This window comes from Miniopterus natalensis, chromosome 18, assembly GCF_054644295.1.
Source record: "Miniopterus natalensis isolate mMinNat1 chromosome 18, mMinNat1.hap1, whole genome shotgun sequence".
NCBI classification, from domain to species: domain Eukaryota; kingdom Metazoa; phylum Chordata; class Mammalia; order Chiroptera; family Miniopteridae; genus Miniopterus; species Miniopterus natalensis.
In genome coordinates, this window is record NC_142098.1 from 33043241 (window position 1) to 33062841 (window position 19601).

A 19601-nucleotide genomic window follows, 5' to 3' on the forward strand; every position below is an offset into this window, starting at 1 on the left:
GGCTAGGTGATCACACAGAGCCTCCCCCCAGGAAGGGTGACCAGGCATTGCTGCGGGAAACAGTGATTTCAGGTTTCAGGAATTTTTCTACAGTAAAGGGGAATAAAACTGAAGCGAACAGCCTTCCCCAGGGACTGGCAAATGTCACAGCCTGGTACACTCATTGCCCAGGGCAAGTCCCACATTCTTGCATGGACCTGCTGGACAGCTGTCCCTGCCCAGGTCCTACCTCCCCTCGGCTTCCAGTCCAGCCAAGTCCCAGGGCCAGGACTCCCTCTGCATGCCCAGATGGGCCTGGCCCTGTGAGAGACAAGGGAGGGGAGAAGGGGGACACCCCCTGCCAATCCTGAGACTCTGAGTTCTCCCAGGAGCCAGTTATCCAGGGCTGCCCACCCTGTAGCCTGCTCTGTCTGGAACTGGAGCATTTGCTTAAGAGACCCAGAGAGGCTGACATACAGTCAGTCACCTAGCCAGAGAGGAGCCTGGGCTGCGTGTTCCCACCTCTGAGCCTTTGCACGCACTGGGATACCAGCCTCAAAACGCATCTGTGCAGGTCCCGATGCCCTGAGCCTCCGGCCTCCACACTCCCACCTGACAACCTCCAGCCACCGGACAGAACAACGGGTGGCGATGGGAGTGAACAGGGCTCTCTCTGGCACAGTGACAAGGACCCTGGCATCCCAGAAGAGGAGGAGAGGGCAGCTCCCTCTGGGCAAGCGCTCACATCGTGCCTAGTGGTTGTGCAAAGCACTCCCACAGATTAGCAGTCAATCCTCATGACAACTTGGTGAAGCAAATGCTATTATATCCCTGTTTTAAAGATAAGGAAACTGACGTTCAAAGAGTTGGAGTGATGCCCAAGATCTCACAGCCAGTAAGTAGCCAAAACAGGACTCAAGGCCAAGTGCATTCAGTCTTAAAACTTGTGCTTTTAGCCACTGGGGTCTCCAGAGTCCCCTCCCTTCTCCGGACCGTCTCCCTGACTTTACCATGAAGTAACTCCACCAGAGCACTTTCTAAGGACTACTTCCAAGTCAGAGAACTACTGCAGGCCCCATGGTCTCGTATATTATTAGCATATGAAAGATTTCGATGAGTCCTGCGGGAAGAACATCCACAGAGCTCGGTGGGCCTTAGTTTCCGGGCCCTCTGTGGTAGTGCATGGTCAGCCATCATCAACATGAAAATAAGCTCTCAGAAATCTTGTCACCACGCAGCTATGAGGCCTGTCGGCATGCCCCCTCCCAGCATCCAGCCCCCTCCCCTCCCCTCCCCTCCCCTCCCCTCCCCTCCCCTCCCCTCCCCTCCCCTCCCCTCCCCTCCCCTCCCCTCTGAGCTGTCCCCAAGGCCGTTAGCTAGCACTGGATGGGCTGCAGGAGCCAGTTAGGCTCTGATGGTCCCCAGGGCAACTCATCATCACCCTTGACACTTCCAGGCACGAGGTCCCGGGGGGAGCCTGGGGTACACTCGGCCCCACCCCACCCGCCTTCAGTCGGCATGACCAGCTCTTGGGAAAAGGGCACTGCCAGCCCTGTCCCTGGGTTGGCTCTTCCATTAAAGTCAACCACAGCCAGCTGAGCTCTTTGAACGCTGGAATTGAGAAGGAGGGAAAGAGGGAGGGGAGGAGAGAGGGAGGGGAGGAGGGAGGCAGGGGGAGGAAAAAAGAGAGAAAAAAAGAAAGAGAGACTATGAAGATGAGAGAGATTTTGGGAGCTGGGAATCAAAGCCTTAGAACCTTATAGCTGAGTCAGGAGACAGACCGTAAGTGAGGAGGAATTAGGAGGGGTCCCAGGTCTGGTGGAGCCTGAGGTGGGGCTGGGGCACGAGGGGTTTTCACGAGCAGGGATTGGGTGCCAGCCCTGGTCAGCTCCATGCTCTAAGCCAGTCTGCAGCCCACGGCCAAGTCTCCCCAAGCCCTCTCCCCGAGGGGCCTCTGCAGCTGGACTCCAGGCCCCCAGGGCACACACCAGTTGGCACCTGCCCCGGGAATGCCCACTCCCAGAGCAGGGGCGGCAAGAGTGAGACACACAAGGTCCCAAACTAGCTCTGCAGCTAACTGTCCCTGGCCCTTTGGACCACTCTGTGCCCTGTCTGGGCCTCCTTTCCTTCTCTGTTGAGTTAGTAAGTATGATCTCTCTCCAGGGACAAGCAGGTCTTACCTCCCAGCTGGCAGCTAGGGCAGAGGGCGCATGGTCATCTCCTCCTCCCTCCTGGCCAGACTCCCTTCTCTGTGGAACCACAGTCAGACCTCAGCTGTCTGGCTCAAGTTCCCCTTCCCCATCTGTGCTCCCACACTGCCCAAGGCCAGGCCCACAGGGTGGCCCCAGTTACCTCCCTGCTCCCTTTCCGGACGCTGCAGTCTGGCTGCCCTGGGCCCGGCAGAGCACCTGTCCCTGGAGCACAGAACCCTTCATGTTCCCAAGGCCACTGTCAGCCCTCCCTTTCCATTCTCCTCTCCCAGGTTCCTGGTCCTTGGCTGAGGGGCAGACAGGATACACAGCCAGGCATCCTCCCCCACAAGGCCTGGGGGCCTGGGCCAGGCTAGGGCCCCTCCAGGGAAGGGCAGACCAAGATCCCATCCAGCTCACTGAGTACACAGCACAGCCTCACTGGGTCCACCACTGTTTGCACACCCCATGGGCAGGGTGCTCACTACCTTCAGTAGCACAGCTAACATCAATTAAGTTCTTTGAAAACACAAGGCTCGATTCTAAGCTCTTTATACAAGCTGACACATTTAATCTTCCCCAAACCTTATGAGACAAGTGCCATTATAGCCATTTAATAAATAAGGAGCTGAGGCCCCAGAGGGTCAAGTTACCTGCTAGAGGTCACACAGCTAGCAAGAGGTAGAGATGAGATGTGACCCCTGGGCCCGACTTCAGAGCTCATGCCCTTGATCTTCTGCTCGTTTCCCCTTGACCTTACCTGACTGTAAAGAGCTTCTCTTTAAAATTCACAGTAAAAGATGCCATGAATTTCATAGGAAAATATTGCAAAAAAATGTGTTTCCTTGGGGTTAGCTGAAGACCACCCCCGGGCCCTGGTCCTAGGGGCTGTCAGAACCTCCAGGTGACTCCATCCCAGCTCCACTACTATGTTCTGTCATCTGCAGACCCTGGACCCTCCGTTACTTGTCTTTATCATGGGTACACCAGGGGACAGAAAAAATAATTTTAGCTGAAAGGTGTCTGGTGTGAGGGCCTCACTTCAACCACTTCCGAGGTGTTCTTGAGGTTCTTTAATAAACTAAGTCCCTTTAGAGTAGCTTCTATGATGCCCCCAGGGTCTTTATGCCATCTGACCCCACCCCCAGCTACACTATGGGTGTTGAGGAGAAGAGGGAGGAGGGAAGGGGGATGGAGGGGGAATGGCAGAAAGAGGAGGAAGGGGGAGGGGGAAAGGGGGATGGAAGGGGGAATGGAGGGATGAAGAGAAGAGATGGAAGGGGAGAAAGATAGAGGGGGAGGGGAGAGGGGAGGAATGAAAAAGAAAGGATGTGGGGAGTGGTTTGGGGGAGGAGAGGGGAGCAGGACCAGGAGTGAGCGGGATGGAGGGAGGAGGGGAGGAGGGCTGCAGGGAGCACTGTACCTGGCCTCCTGTGCGGAATCAGGTGGGCTGTAAATATAGAAAGAGCTTGAATGGGCGAGCCAAGGGCTCACCTTGCTTGCAGGCTGCAGCCGCTGGGGTTTGCAGGCTGCACCTCAGCCCCCGGCCTCTCACCCTCACAGAGCTTCAAACAAAGGGGGTAGCGAGGGAAGATGGGGCTGTGAGCCGCCAGCCCGCCAGCCAGCGCCAGCGCGGGAGAAGGGGCGCAGGTGACAGCAGCTCCTGGCAACCGTTCCCCTGGCAACCGTTGGCAGCTTCAGGAACTACGTCACTGCCCGGCTCTGACCCAACACAGGGCAGGCCCCCTAACTTGTCTCTACCCAAGTCCCTTGACTAGGATGTTGGCCAGGCCAGGCTGGGAGCTGGCAGGAGGAAGGGCAGGGTTTAGGACAGCAGGTTACAGGGAGCATTTGCTAAAGTTTGTCACCATTCACTTTAAACCCAAATCTTTTTAGAACCCAGTGAAGGGCTAACCCTGTGACCAAAAATGCCCATTGTCAGCTGCATTCCCCCTCTAGAGGCTGCCAGCCTGTGGCCTTGACCTCAACCCAGGCTGGACACTTCTCTAACCCCCTCCATTGGCTGCCATGAGTGCAGAATGTGCACCATACTTTCCTAGAAGCTTCTTAAAGGGCCACTTCCTCCAGGATGCCTTCCCAGATTGCCATGGCCCACCAGGAATCTTCCTTCTAAGTCAGTCCTGGGGCTGGGGATTCCCCCTTGTTTTTTTCCAGAGCTTTCTGGGAGCCAGGAGTGGGTCAGACCCTCTTCTCTGTGTCCCAGAGTAAACACCAGTCCTGGGAGGGAGGAAGACATAGGCCAAGCTTCCAAAACCCCATCTGTGTGCCAGGCACTGAGCACTTTGGAGGTCCATTTTTACCACTCTGCAAAAGTTAGCCCTGTTGAACCCATCTTACAAATGGGGAAACAGGGGCTCGGGGAGGTGATGTGACTTGCTCAAGGCCACCTAGCGGGTAAGAGAGGGGTATGGAATTAAAAACAAGATCTCCTCTGAGATAGGACGACATCAAGACTAAATGTTCATCCAATGCTTGACTAATCCTGGCCCCCATCCAGTGCACAAACTTTATTTGATCACCTTTGTGACAAGGAGCTCACTTCCTCCCCAGAGGTCACATCCCTTTGACCTCTAAAAAATCCCATTGAGTCAAAAGGAAGACAACATCGGAGCCGTGAGGTGGCCTCCATGTGCCAGACAGGGCACGGAAGAGAACCAGGGGCGGGCACCCCCACCGAGACCTTTGGTTCCAAACCAGCAGCAGATTGGGAGACAGGGTGGGTCGCTCAGAGGGCTAAGGGTCCAGGGTTTCAGCCAAGCGGTTACAAGCACCTTCCCAGAACAAGAGGGAAAACGCTTTGGCTGTCACACTCCGAGGGAATGAAGGGGATTTGGGAAGATTTCTGGCAGAGGTCATGGGAAAGACAGCAGGAGCTTGGGGCCGTGGGGCCGGAGTGCCCATGCGCCCCCACACCTCGGTCCCTCCCCATGGACCCGAGCCAGGAGGCCTGCTTTGGTCAGGAGGCAGCTATTGTCTCCCTACTGGCCGGAGCTGTGTCCCATTCACGCACTATTTTTGGCCCCCGGAGGAAGCGGAAGAGAAAGCAAAGAAAGAAGTTGCTGTTCTCGGTACAACCTTTCCTGGAAAAGATTCCAAGGCCTGCTGGGCCCGAGGAGGCGGCTGCTGCAGGATCAGAAGACCCTGTGCGTGAAAGGAGCCGGAGCGGGCTGAGGTTCAGGGGAGCCCGGGGAGGGCACACATGGGACACCCCTGTCTTTTACACACACTCGGTGCTTGCAAACTGCAGCAACACACGAAGAAACCGAGGCACGCACCTCGGGTCCCACCCACAGTCACTAAGCTCTTGCAATAGGAAAAACATCTACAATAGCTCATAGCTCACGGCTGCCCAGAGCCAAGTCTCTGCCACAGAGACTGACAATCCTCGCTGAACACCCAGGACACAGCTGACCGGAGCGGGGGTGGGGGACAAGATGAGGAGGCTCATTGTTTGTCAGATAACAGGCTCGGGGCAGCAGGACTCCCAAAATTACAAGCTAGTGACCCCACTTCACTCCCTGCACCTCCTGCCCCCCTCCTCCCTCGGGTTCACCAGCTCCAGGTGCCAGCCTTCTTTCCAGCCTCAGGGAGATGGACGGCAGGTCCCAGAGGCCCAGGAACGGGCCAGGTCCCCTCCCCCCACATTCCCATTCTGCCTGGACAGCAGTTACTGCAGCTTCCCGCTCTGCTTCCCCAAACCCATGTTGGGGAGCAGAGGCGGGACTTCCAGGCATGCCGGCACCTGCTGCAGGGTCTTTGTAGGGATGTACTGCGGTCCCCCGCACCACAGCTGGCAATGGGTGCTGCACCGGCTCCCCCTACCCAGGCCGGGCACCAGAACCTGGGCATGCCTGAATCCCAGCCAGGAGCTGGAGAACAGACACTGCCCATCTGGTCTGGGGTGTGAGCACAAGTGGCAGAGCCCAGGAGGGAGCGGCAGGCACAGTCACGGACATAGGATAAGTGGAGCTTTCAGAAAAGCACACAAGGATTCCTTCTGGCCCTGCCCACTGCTGTGGCTCTCCAAAGGCAACGTCACTATGCAGGTGGGAGGGAGGGGGAGGTGCCTCAAGGTTAGGGGTGCCCCTGCCCAGGCACAGGCCCATTGGATCAGGGAGAGCAAGGGGCAGCATCGGCTCCCTGATGCTTTAGGAGGTGGGTGTCCCCTCTTCCCTACTCCTCCCTCAGACCCTCCAGCCTCACTCTAGAACCATTCCCCTGAGGCCCTCTCTCCCTCTAAGCTTCTCATCCAGCTCCCTGAGCTATTAGCAGGCTAGTAGGGGCCCCTGGAGATGCAATCGAGTGGTGCTAGTGGTGCAAGGCCGGGCATGGACAGGCGAGGCTATGGAGAGGGTTTCCAGATGGGGCACCACCTGCCCACAAACACTGCCTGATGCTGCTCGAATGACTGGTACACTGTCAGGGCCTTAACTCCTGGGGAGAATGTGATGATAGGGTACCTCTCTTCCAGGGCCAGAGAAGCTCAGGGCTGGAAGGGGCGATGAAGAACCCCACATGATGCCCAGGTTCCCTCTACAACTTCCCTGCCAAGCTTAAATACCCGCAGACATGGTGAACTCACCACCTCAATGGAGAATACCATCTGTGGTGTTACGGGAAAAAGGTCCAGGCTCAGAGGCAGGAGACCCGGATTCAGGCCCCAGGATCTCTGACTGGCCTGATGACCTGGGACCTGCTTCCCCAGCTGTAATAACGATAAAAATTTAAATCTCTGAGGACTAACAGCACCCAGGACTGAATGAGGGTCTTTGTTGGCAGTGCACCAGGGGGAGGGGGTTGGGTTATGAGTTGCCCAAGGGTTTGACACATGCCCTGATGATGACATAGCCAGAGAAGCAGTGGACAGAGGGCACCAAGCTGAGCATGACTCAGCTGCCCCAGCCAGCCCCTGGGGTTCACCCCTTGCATTTGTCACCAACAAGGCAGGTGGGTCTGGGCAGTTGTCCCCCCTGCCATAGGGTCAGAGCCCCAGGATGCTAGCCACAGAGCCACACCCTGAAGGCCAGACTTGGCCAGGGAGCCAGAAGGGGTTGGCCCTCAAGAGCCAGGGGAACTCAGCCCAGCAGAGAAGTGATCACAGAGTGCTACCCCAGGAAATCAGCTCTACTTGAACTCAGGCCTCCCCTGCAGGCCCAGGACAGTGGCCAAGCCTGTCAGGCCTTGGGTCTCAGGCAGCAGGAGGCAGGTCCAGTCTCAGAAAACAACTCAGGCCAGCAGATCAAGACCACATTGGATGAGAGTGCTCATGGCAGCAGGTTCTCTGATGCCTTTCCCAGTGACATCATGGGCCATTGCTCTGGGATACACTCACTGCTGCTCTCTCACAGAAGGGCTTGGGGCTGGCCCAGAACGGTAGCAATGACAACATCGTTTACGGTGTGCCAGGTCCTATACTCAGCACTTAAGATTTAGTGGCTCACTTAACCCTCTCAAGGTGCATTACCACCCTCATTTTAAAGATGAGGAAAACAAGACACAGAGAGGCTAATACACCTGTCCAAGTTCACACAGCTGACGGATCTGGGACAGAACCAAGCAGCCCCAAGTTCCCTCTGCCTTGTGCTGCCCCTCCCAGAGAAACAGCTGAGCTCTGGGACAGCAGGGGGGGAAGGCTCTTCGGACCCCTGAGGCCCTGCCCATGAGCCCCTACCGCATGTGGCTGTCACAGTTAATCCCCACAGGTCTCCTTTACTAATGGAGGTTCAGGTCTCTTCATGCCCATTTTACATCCTAAGCAATGAGACTGAGAGATTTTAAGCGACTTGCTGAACATCAGTTTTCAAGGATTTGAACTTTCTTACTCAACCACTCCACTGTTTTGAAGACAATACCTTCAGCTAAGTAAGTCCATTCTTTGCAACTTATTGCCCCAAATCCCAGCAACAACCCTGCCAGGGGTGATAATGTCATCCCTGTGTGCAGGTAAGGACACTGAGGTCCAGGAGGCTGGGACCTTGGGCAGCAGCCTCCGAGCCCCTGCTAACTCCTGTGGGCCTGGAGAGATGAGGCCAGCACTGCTGGGAGGAGGAAGGCAGAGCCCTGCCTGAGGACAGGAGGGGAGGGACTGAGAGATGGCAGAAGCGGCTCTGGTCTCTCATTGTTGCTTCCTTGGAGTTCGGTTAAGTGGCCTTGAGCTTGCGGAGCCGCACTGGAGCCATTAGCAGCAGAACCTCCAGACATTTAGGGGACTGGAGCTGGGCTGGCTTCCCGACAGCCAGTGCCCCACCCCAAGGCCATCTCGGTCTAATGCAGAGGACTGTCAGTTCTGCCAGCTCCTCCAGGGTTCAGCTTTAATCTCTGCCTGCCTGGAGCTGCCAAGCTCACCACAAATTTCCTGAGCCGATGTCAGCCCAGGAGCACGTGCCCACACCCACAGGCCTCCCCACCAAGGCACAAGTTAGGCTCCCCACTAAAGTCAGGTTCGAAGGCAGGGGCTTCTTCCCATAGCCCAGGTGGCCCCAGTTCTCTTAGATAACAGGCAGGAATAAGTCCCCGAGCTCTTACAAGATATCCCTGGGCCTCAGTGCCCCCATCTGCCTAATCAGGAGATCATGGTAAGGCTCACACTTATATAGGCCAGGGGCTGTTCTAAACCCTTCACCACAGTACCCCTTCATCCTCACACAGACCCCCCCCATGTAGATACTATTGTCATCCACGTTTCCAGATTAGGAAACTGAGGCACACGTCCAAGTTCACACAACCAGAGAGGAACAAAGCCAGGGCTCTCCCCAGGGAAGCAGTCCTGCTCTCTCTGTGGGACCTAGAGGATTTGGGCAGCAGCAGGGATGGGGTTTGAGACAAGGGCCCCCAGCACAGAGTCTGGCCTGGCCGAGGAGCCCCCTCCTCACCCAGGGAGCAGGAGAGCTTTGTAGACAAGAGAGCAGACTCTAGAGCCACAAACATGCGAGGTCACTCACAGCTAAGCCTCCTGTGCCTCGGTGTCCTCACTGACACCTGCCTCACAGGAATAAAGGTGCGTGCAAAGCACTGAGCCCAGGGCTGATAAACTCTGAGGGCAGGAAGGATGGTTCTAGACCAGGCTGAGCCACCAGGGATCCAGGGAGAGTTTGGGGCTTGAGGGGCCTGGGAGGTGCCTCAGTTCACCTGTGCCTGGGCAGGCTGGAACTGAGCAGGGGTCAGCAATTGTGTGTCCCAAGCTCCTCCCCAACCCATGGCCCCTCTGCCCAGCAGCCCAGCCCTGACCCCAGAATCCACAGGGCTCCCAGGAATCTCAGGAACTCCCCATGGGACATGAGGACCAGAAAGGCAGAGGGCAACCTGGGGAGGCTGAGCTCAGCCACGATCCACCCCACCTCGAGGGTTTGAGAGGCCCCTTTGTGCCAACGCTGCCCCTACCCCTGACCATCTGCCTATTCCCTGGGGTCCTGGTCCCCCCAGCTGCCAGGTTTGCTCACGTGATGCCCCCATCTGCCCTGACTCAGAAGGAGGGGTCCACAGAGATAACCCAGTTGGGGTTGGGGGTGCAGAGCCTGCTCAAGCTCTGAGGGTGGGGTGGTACCGGGGTTTGGAGCTATGTTGCCACACTCCCCCACCAGCTCTGCCCCTGACTCTTCACCCTGCCATGTAGAAGCCCTGAAATGGGCACAGCTCCCACCACCCACACAGTCCCCCAAGCATGAGCCTTGAGCCCCACACCACAAGTCCTGCCCTCCCCATCCTGCTGGGGCCACAGCTGGGCACTGCCTACAGTGCTGCCCAAGTCTCCTACCAGCCCTTCCCCCGCAGAGCAGATCAGGACCTGCGGACCTGCACTCCAGCCCCCACAGAATGACCCACGCCAGGTCTCCAGTGCCATCGCCTGCCTCATTCTCCCAGGCTCTCCCCATTCCCAAACCTTTCCTCACGCAGTATCCTCTGCCAGGAATGACCCCCACCCCAGTCCTCACACATACACTTAAACCCTCCTCTCCCTCTTTACCAGTCCCCAAGCCCAGCCTAGACGCTCTCTGCTGAGCCTCCCAGTCCTTCTAGGTCAGAGAGTTCTCTCTGCCTCCACCAGCAAGCTTATCTCACTCCTCAGCCTCAGATCCCGTCTTGTTTGTGTCCTTGACAAGATTTGGGTGTCCCAACCAGGCGTCGGGGACAATGTAGGCTGCCTCGCCGTGCTCCTCCCTCACAGACCATGCCTGCAGGGGTGCCCCTCATGGCCTGACATTCTCAGAGCCAGGCCCCAGGACCACAGGAGGCAGGGCGGCTGTTATCACCTTACACACCCATTTAGCAGCCACAGCCACTAAGGCTCAGAGAGAGAGGCAAGGCAAGGTGGCCACGGGGCTTCTATGACAGAGGTCAGTCTGTATGTCAGAGTCCCTGCAACAAAGGAGGTCAGGTCTGGCCCCAAGAACTAGTCCCACCTCTAGACTCCCAGCCCCTCTCCAGCAGGGACCCTGGCCTCAGCTCTAGAAACCAACTCAGCAGCCAGTGGCTCACAGATGTCTTCCTACTGAGTCGTCTCCTCAAGGAACCAACCCTCTGCCCTCAGGGTCCCCACAGGGCTCTGGGTCAGGGCTATGAGTTCTAAGACACCTTATTTATCTCATTCACTGCCTTATCACCCACCCCTAGGACAGTGCTTAGCACACAGCAGGTATTCAATAAATATTCATATGTATAACTTCCTTGGCCCTGGGGAGCCACGAAAGCTATTTGTACCCACCAGGCCTCCCCCAAGCCAGAGCTGCTCCAGGCCAGGTGACAGTGGGGTGAGTGGGTGGGGGCAAGAGTGTCCTTGCCTGGACTCATGCCCCCCCCCAACCCTCCTCAGTAAAATGAGCACCAGTCCCCTCCTGTAGGGCCCTGGAGACCCCAGCTCAGCACCACAGGAAGGAGGTTGGTGGGGGAGGCAGGGAGGACAGGAATTAGCAGTTTCCCCAGGGTGGAAAGGGTAGCTGGGGGGTGGGGGGGAGGCCCTATCGGTGCCCAGCAGGAGGGAGCCCTGGGGTCTGGTGGTTAGGTTAGCCGGCTCTGCTTCCCCATCTATCTGCCCCTGGTTCCCAGAGCATTCTCTCACCCCAGGTCCGCCCCCCCCACCCCCCCCCCCCGTTCAAACCCTTCAGCCAAGACCACCCCCTCCTCAAGGATGCCTGTGTGAAGAGCCAGACAGCCCCTGGCTTACTTGGGGCCCAGCCCCAGCCCCAGGGCAGATTCAGGTGAAGCTCCCTCAGGTGGTGGGTGCCCAGCCCCCTGCAGCAGCCTGTCTTCCCCAAGGCTGGACCCTGGTTTTCCCCCAATTTTTGTTATGTGACTGCAGGTAAGCCACCTGCCCTCTCAGGGCTGTGGCTCTCCCATCTGTGCAGCAGAGCAGGAGTGAATGATATCTCACTGCCCAGGGAGCACAGCCCAGCTTACTGTGCCCAGTGAATATACCACTCTGAGCCTCAGTTTCCCCAGCTAATAAATGACTAGTGGTTCTGAGAAGTTTCACCCTCTTGGGGCCTGTCCCCTTCTCAGGCATCTCCCAGTCCATCTACCCCCAACTCTAGAGACGGCCCTACAGCAATGCTCCTCTGAGCCAGCTCCCACCAAGATACCAAGACCCCCCCAACTCCCCAATCTACCACCACCCCGCCCACAGCCACTCCCCCCACCCCTCCTCCCTCCTTGATCTGGTACCTGGTGCCAGGTGAAGGGTCTGGTGGAGGGTCAGGCAGCTGATCCGCTTTTCAAGAGCCACTTCCACAGCTCACCCTGCCAGCGCGGTCCCCCTCAGGAGGGAGCAGCAGCGTGCAGCCGGCTCCCAGCCCCGCTCCTGCGCAGGGCAGGCAGGCAGGCAGCCAGGGGGGAGGAGGAGGAGCCCGGGGAAGTTCTGGGGTGTGTTTGGTGGGGGGATGCCTCCTCCTGCCCCAGATGGACTCCTCCCTCCTAGCTCGCTGGGGATGACAGACCGTAAGTGAGTCATGGATTTCTCAGAGGGAGGCTGAGGGGGCAGGGCTGAGAGCTGAGGCGGTGACCCTGGGGGGATGCCTATGACTCAGCACTGGACAAGGGGGCACCTCAGCCTCACCCCTCATTCGGGCAGACAGGTGCCAGACTTCCCGGGCAGACACTGGCCGGGGATAACACCGCCTCCCCGCCCTCCATCTGTCGCTTCCCCGGGGCTGCTCTCCCCAATGTTCCCGCAGAGGCCAGGGTTGCCAGGGTAACAGGCGCTTTGATGCTGCCCCCACCCCCCTGGCCCAGGCGACAACTGCCCCTTCCTGAAGGAGCGTCCAGCCTCCTTGGCAGCCAACAGGAGCCGGAGCTGAGCTGAGCTGAGGGACAGAGCGGCAGAGCGGAAGGCACTGGGGGAGGGGGTGTCCAGCGCCTGGCGTGCAGCCAGCCAGTCCACGCACTACTGGCTACCTGACCTTGAGGACTCAGTCCTCGCAGCCAAGGGACCCATCTCGGTGCTCCCCAAGCACACAGTTTTAACATCCCAAGACTCAAGTTCTGGGTTCTGACACCCCTGGGGTTCCTGGGAATGGCATCCTTTAGTCCGTCTGCTAGGCCAAAGAGGACACTGAGGTCGAGGTGAAGGACCATTCCTGGTGGCTCCAAGAGCTCAGAGAGAAAGCCGATGCCCCATCCCCTTTTGGGTCACCGGCCTCTGTCAGCAGCTTGCACCACTGCTGAGGCTCTGGGAGCCAGGAGGCTTCAGATGGCTCCAGTATGTGGCTGGGCTTCCTGATGTGCGGGCTCTAACCAGCACCTACTAGGTGCCAGGTCACTCTAAGTTTTTCATATTTATCACCTCCTCTGGTTCTCACAAGAGTCACTATCCCCACTTCACAGAAGAGGGGCAGAGGCACAGAGAGGGTGCGGGGCTTGTCCGTGCCTTTCAGGGATAGAGCCAAGGTTTGAACCAAGTGTGTTGGCCCCAGAGCCCTGGCATATGCCTTGCCAGGAACTGAACTGGCGACCTTTTGGTGCATGGGACTATGCCCAACCAACTGAGCCACACCAGCCAGGGCCCGGCTGGGTCTTCAAGGAGGGGTTTCAATAAACAGAGGCCAGCTGGAAGGGCATTCCAGGTGGAGGGAACAGCATCAGCAGAGGTGGAGAGGAGAAATGGGACATAGGAGCCGTTCTAGGGTGGAAGTAGGATCTAATTAGAGGAGTAAGGGCAGATTCTGGAAGATTTTGAAAGCATGGAGTTTGCTTTAAAAGGGATTTCATCCAACACACTGGGAAACTAGGGAAGGTATTTGGTAGAGAGGGGTGTGATGAGGACACAAAAGGTGGTCCACAGGCCTGTAGCATGGCCCGAGAACTTGTTGGAAATCCAGGATCTCAGGTGTGCCCCAGACCTGCTGAATGAGAATATGTACTTGAACCAGATGCCCAGGGCATTGGCAGTGGGTAAAGCAGGAGATGCCCTGGTCTAGACTCCAGGGGCTTGTACCAGCAGTGGTGGGTCAGGATGGGTGGAGGGTCCAGCCGGGCCACTGGAGAATATGGAAGCAGAGGGAGGTACTGAGGAAAAATCTTAGGTCCAAAAAGCCAGAGCAGGGCTAGAACCCTCACCCCACATGTACAGGTGAGAGGAAAAGATGTCAGAAACTGCCCTGAAGCGTGTGGGGGGGGGGGGGGGCGCAGGATGAGGTGTGATCTGAGAGGCAGGGAAGTAGCTGCCCTGCAGCCCAGTGGAATGGGGATGCGCCTGTGACATGTGGGGTGGCCTTCCAACAGGCAGCTCAAAACACATTGCTGGGGCTCAGGGTGAAGGGCTGGGGTCCCCCAGGACCAGGGGAGGCCATGAGCATTACTGGAGGTAACAGTGGCCAGAGACAGAGTGGGGAGTGAAGAAAGGCCTTCATTCTAAAGGACAGAGGAGAGGGGGCCGTGCTGTCACTGAGAGAGGTTGCAAGCCCAGACTCTAGGCTCAGGTCAGATGGCTTCTACTCCCGGCTCTGCCAGCTGGGTGACTCAACTGGGGACAATAGCAGAACCACCAGTAATAATAAACGAGGTCATGTATGAAAAGCTCACATCCCAGGCACGAATTAGCACCCCTGATGTATCTGTGAGGGTTTTACCATTTAGAGCAGTATGCAAAGGAGACAGAAATGGGCCATCAGAGAGGTGGGACATCTGGGAGCACGTGTGGACCCCAGGAGAAGGATAAGAGAATGGAGACCCATGGTGCCCACTGTGACAGAGGCCTGAGCAAGGGAGAGGACACAGCTTTGTTCCTGGAGGCCTCACCCCTCTCCATCTCTAAGCTTCCATTCAGGGCCGTGTGAGCCAGCCTTGCAAACAGTGCGGAGCTATGCCACCCGTGGGAAGGGTCACAGGCAGCCACTGCCTCCTTGGAGGTGAGTTCTTATTGGACAAGAGCAGTTCAAGTCCAAGTTCTCTCCTTGTGAGCTGAGTGATCTTATAAATTATTGAGCACCACGCTGGGCACACAGGAGATGCTCAACAAATGTTGAGCAAATGTCATTATGATTATCATAAAGTCAACACAGATGCCCAAAAGCCCAGCACTGCACAGTTTACAAAGCTCTTTCACGTCCAGTATTTGTTCTACTAAACAAGGATGCTTGTTCCCATTTCACAGAGATGGAAACCAAGGTTCAGAGAGAGAACCTTTTCAAAGCTTCACAGCCCGTCATCAGCAGCCAGCACTCGAACACAGGTCCTGGGATCCAGACCACTTGCTTTTCAACCAATGCTCCCAGACACCTCCCTGTTCATTCCCGTGGGAAAGCTTCCTGGCCACAGGCATGGGGGCAGCCACAGCCCCACAATAACGCCATCTCCCATCACACCCGCCCCAGGGCCCAGGGGGATGGCATTGCCCATGTGACTCAGCCACAGTCACAAAGGGAGCTGTGTGCCCTGTGCCCTAGGCCTGCCTCCCCCACCCTCTGCTCATCCCCCAGCGGGAGAAGCAGGGCTCCTGACAAACCCAAGATGTGGGGAGAGCAGGAGGAACTGTCGCCCATTAAAATGGGACAAGTCTAATGGAGATTCAAGCCCAGGCTTGGGGTGCGAGAAGCTGGCGCAGCTCCAATGATGTACTATAAGGCCCAGGTCCAAGCCTGCGTTCTGAGACCTTATTTGGAGTTCCAAGGACAGGCTCAGCCTCATTGGCTCTCTCTGGGGTGGAGCCCAGGCAGGGGCCCTGCCCACTTTTACCTGGATCAGGTTTCAAAAGCACGGGCTTGTGAGAGATAAAGTCACCTCTTTGTGCCAGCCAGGCTCCTGTGTCCACACCTGTCCCCAGCATTGACTTCTCGCCACCCCTTCCCCTGAAGTGTTCAGACCCCGAGTCCATGTGCCCCTATTAAGCGTTGACTGTGTGGAAGGCAAATGACTTGGTATTTTCTCCTACACTCTGTCTAGGATCCCTTGCCCTATTTGCTCAGAGGGGGAAGGGGGCCAGCCCCAGGTCACCCAGGATTTGAGCCAGGATCTGACTTTAAGGCCGGTTTCCTCCCCCTTCCTGGTTCCAGTGGCATCTTGACCACTTGCCAACAAGAAGTGACCTTAGGCCCAGCCCAGAGAGGCAGGCAGGCAGACATCTCCCCCGCCGTAGGAACCCTATGCCTGTCCTGCTGGAAGGGGGGCACTACAGACTACAAGCCCTTAGGTAGAGTTCAGGCTGGCTGGGCCTCCCAGGGCCACCCCTGCTGATTTCCCAGGAGGTGGGCACGCCTGGGTGCCCAGCTGCCCGAGGGAGAAGGTACACAGGGCAGCCGCCCCCTCTTCCCAGGCATGACGCCCCCTCTTCCCAGGCATGACGGAATGTCTGACCTCAGCCCAACCCCCCACACGCACTTGGCAGGAGGGTTGGATCCAGCCAGAACAGGCCTGGGAGGTCACTGTGGCCACCCTCCTGCCTCCCAGCCTTCCGAAGTCCCTGAGATGGAGCCCCCAAAGAGGGCCACAAGCCCTCTCACCATTCCCATGCCAGTCAGCCTGGCCACTCCTGCCGTGGGAAGCAGGTACAGGGCCGAGCATCCAGAGGCCTGGGGAGCCTCGGCCATAGTAAGTGTCAGGAGATTGGAGCTGGGTGAGCTCGGTCCCCGCAGCCAGAAATGCAGCCCTTCCTGGGGGTATGACAAAGGCAGGACTGGTCTTCCCAAGGGGACCCTTGGCACCCTGCTCAGCCCTAAGGGAGACCGGCGACTGTGAGGCTCCAAACTGCCCCTCGCCCCATCTAGACTCCTCCTAGCATTTCCCCAAAGCCCTTAAAATAGCACAGCATGAAATTGTCCAGATCCGAGCAGTCTGTGCCTCAGTACCCGCAGGTGCAAGCGAAGACACCAGGCCTTTCTGGCAGGTGGACAATAACAGGTGCCTGCCACTATCCTGGGATTTCTTTTAAATGCAAATTCCCCCAATGCAGGAAGTGTAGGGGGGTTTCTAACTCCTTCACTGGAGGCTCCCTTCTGGGCCAGGAGGTCCAGACAGGCCATCCCAGCTGCTGCTCGTGTCCCCATGGTTGTGCCCCTGTCAGCAGTTCCTGGGCCCTGGCCTGTGAGGTTTTGGCGGCAGCTGCTCAGATGTCTAAGACTAGGTCCAGGTGTCTGTGGTAGGCAGTGGGGCATTGTCACTCCCATGCCAAGGGAAGCAAATGTGGCCCAGACAGGTTTATGGACCAGCCTCTCTGTGTGCAGATGGCAGCCTTTGCTTCATTGTCTTGAGGGTGGCAGTGTGCCATCTCATTTGACTGCCACAGGGTCCGCAGGGCCCAGGATCTTGACTTTGACCTCCCCATGTGCCCATCCCTACTCCTACACACACACCGATTGGTGCCCAGCAAAGATCACTGTTTAGGTGTGGCTGCAGGAAATCACATGGGGCGTCATAAAGAAGGTGCCTCAGTTTCCTCACATGAAAACCTGGGCTGCCACCATGCCTCTTTTGGTAAATAAAGAATTGGAGTTGGGTGTACTTTGCGGAAACCCGTGGAGCACCCAGCCTTGCCCCGGGAGACACCCCTGATACCACCAGGAGCACCCCGGCAGCCAGGGCGCCCCCAGGTCTCCCACTAAGTGCTGGGGCGCAGATGGCTCAGGAGGTGTAATGGAGAAAGGATGACAGCTACTCATTAGCAGGGGTGGTCTAATTAACAGAGGGACCGTAGGGGGACATTCTGCTGCTCATACACTCCAGGGAGCCACACTGCGGGGGCAGAGCTGGTCCAGCGCCAGGGCTCCGCGGCCGACACTCCAACCTCCCTCTGTCTGGCTGACGCGCGTGGGGCCAGGAGCCGGTTTGCAGGGGTGGGGGCTGGAGGTGCGGGGCTGCTGCTCCAGGCTGTTTTCAGAGCACTGCCCCTGCCCACCTCCCTTGTGGGAAATGAGGAAGCAGCCCAGAAAAGCAAGGCCTGGCCCGGGGTCCCACAGCAGCCACCGGCAGGGGGGCCTTTTCCACCAGAATGGCCCCTGTCTTGGAGTGTCCTCACTCACTGTTTAGGAGTCTCGTCACAGCGGCCTGGCCCAGGGACCGTGAGCGGCCAGTCGGGAAGCAGTTTTACTCTCACCTCCTGCCCCTTGCAGCCAGGGCGGGAAGGGTTGTGCTGCTGGAAGAGGCCGGAGGACCCCAGGCTGGCCAGACCGGGCAGGCACAACCCCAGGCCTTGCCCCTGCCCCTTCCACTCAGCTCACCAGGGGAGGCTGCCTTCGTCTTCCTTGTCAAGATTAAACAACCCGGGCCAACCTGCTCCCAAACCGGTTTACCATGGGATCTGAGCAGGAAACAGGCTCTGGGCACTGGGGGCGAAAGCAGGCACAGGCTCTGCCTCCCCATCCAAATTTCAGGGTGCACAGCCTCCCCCTGGCTCTTAGCCGCTTGCAATCCCCCCAGCTGGGCACTGGGAGCACACCCTGCACCCTGCCAGCTTCCATGCGCCACAATGACCACCACAGGAGCATGCCCAGCTTACACTCGGAGCCGCAGGGGCCACCCTAGGACAGCCAGGGCCCCCAAATCAGCCCAGAACCCTGAGCAGCCTCAGGATCAGGCCTCATACATACCTTCAGGCCATTGAACTAGACCTCGGGCCAGCCAAGGTCAAGTGGAACAGGTGGAGAAGTCACACCCTGCTGACCTTTCTGTCCCCCATACCGAAAGCCGCAGCTTCTTACCTTGATGTTGAAGCAGAAGCTGCCTCCTCCCCTTCTACCTCCTCCCAGGGCTCCCAGCTCCCAGACGGAGCTTGTCTGGGCAGGTGGCCACAGGTGAGGCTCCGCCTGTCCATCTGGCACCATTTCCGGCTGGCCCGCAGCCGTGGCCGCCACCTCCCTCTCACTCCTAGGTTTCCGTGCAGGGGCTGACCTGGCCCCTTGGGTGCTGAGCACCCCCCTCCCATCACCTCAGACCTCCACGAGCTTTTGGCACCACTACCCAGGGACACACGGGCTATGGACCCATCGATGGCCCCTGGATGAGGCTGGTGGGGGGGAGGTGTCATTGAATGTCTCTGAGCCTCAGTAGCACCCCCAGGGCAGCATGCTGTTCCCCATATGTAATGACTAACTGCGAGTTCCTTCTTGCCTCTTCCCTGAGTTCAGGACCCACCTGAAGTCTGAGCCCAGACTAACCTACCTGCAATAAAAACAAGACAACAGCCCACAGATGGCTGGAGGCAAGAGGCATGGGGTTCAGGGGAGTGGGGAGTGGGGGGTGGGGCACAGTGCCTGCTTTCAGAGCATCCAGCCTTCTGCGGGACACAAAGCGAGAATGAGACACAGGGTGGGGGCAGCTGCTCTCGGTATCCCAGGGGGTACAAAGGGGAGTGGTCCAGGCAGGTTCTGCCCCATCCAAGAGGTCCCCACAGAGATGCTGGCCACAGCCTTCCCAGACTCCTCCTGGACCACTGGCTCCAGCCCTGCCTGGCCAGCCCCCGCACAACCCTTCACATCGCCCTTTCACCCCTCTTCCTCCTGGCAAACTTTCAACTGCCGATGCTATCTCTGCTCGGCCTGTGGGCATGCATGCCTGCTCTGCTCAGCATGAAGCTGTGTCCCCCACCCCCACAAGCGGGGCACAGATGAGGGGGCACCAGGAGAGACAGTGTCTGAGAGCAAAGGGGGTCAGCAGGAAGACAGCTTGCCTCCTAAAACCGCGGAGTTTCCCCAGGGCCCTGGGAGCTTCGCCCAGAGATGCCACCCACCCCGATAAGGACACCAGGGGAGTCCCTGTGATTACCCCACTCCCGACACCCACACTCCATTCCCCTACCTCACCTCATTCTGCCCTCAAGGCCCCTGGCATGTGGTGCAATCACTAAGCCCTGCCAAGCAAGCAGCAGTGGCTATGGCTGGAGCCCTGGGCTCCAGCCCTCACTCGCTGGGTACACTTGGGAAGGTCGCTTAACCTCTCTGTACCTCAGGTCACCCATTACATTGAGAAACACGTGCTTTGCCCTGCTTGCCC

At 58.1% G+C, this 19601-nt stretch overlaps 1 protein-coding gene across 1 annotated transcript in view; it reads right to left on the bottom strand.

The window, feature by feature from the left end:
• The window catches only part of ADGRG1 (adhesion G protein-coupled receptor G1), a 33747-nt gene extending 15424 nt beyond the window's left edge, over positions 1–18323 (bottom strand). The window contains exon 1 of the mRNA XM_016206522.2: positions 18311–18323. The gene's annotated coding sequence lies outside the window, so the exon portion shown is untranslated. The remainder of the gene's footprint in view (positions 1–18310) is intronic.
• Between the last annotated feature and the right edge of the window lie 1278 nt (positions 18324–19601).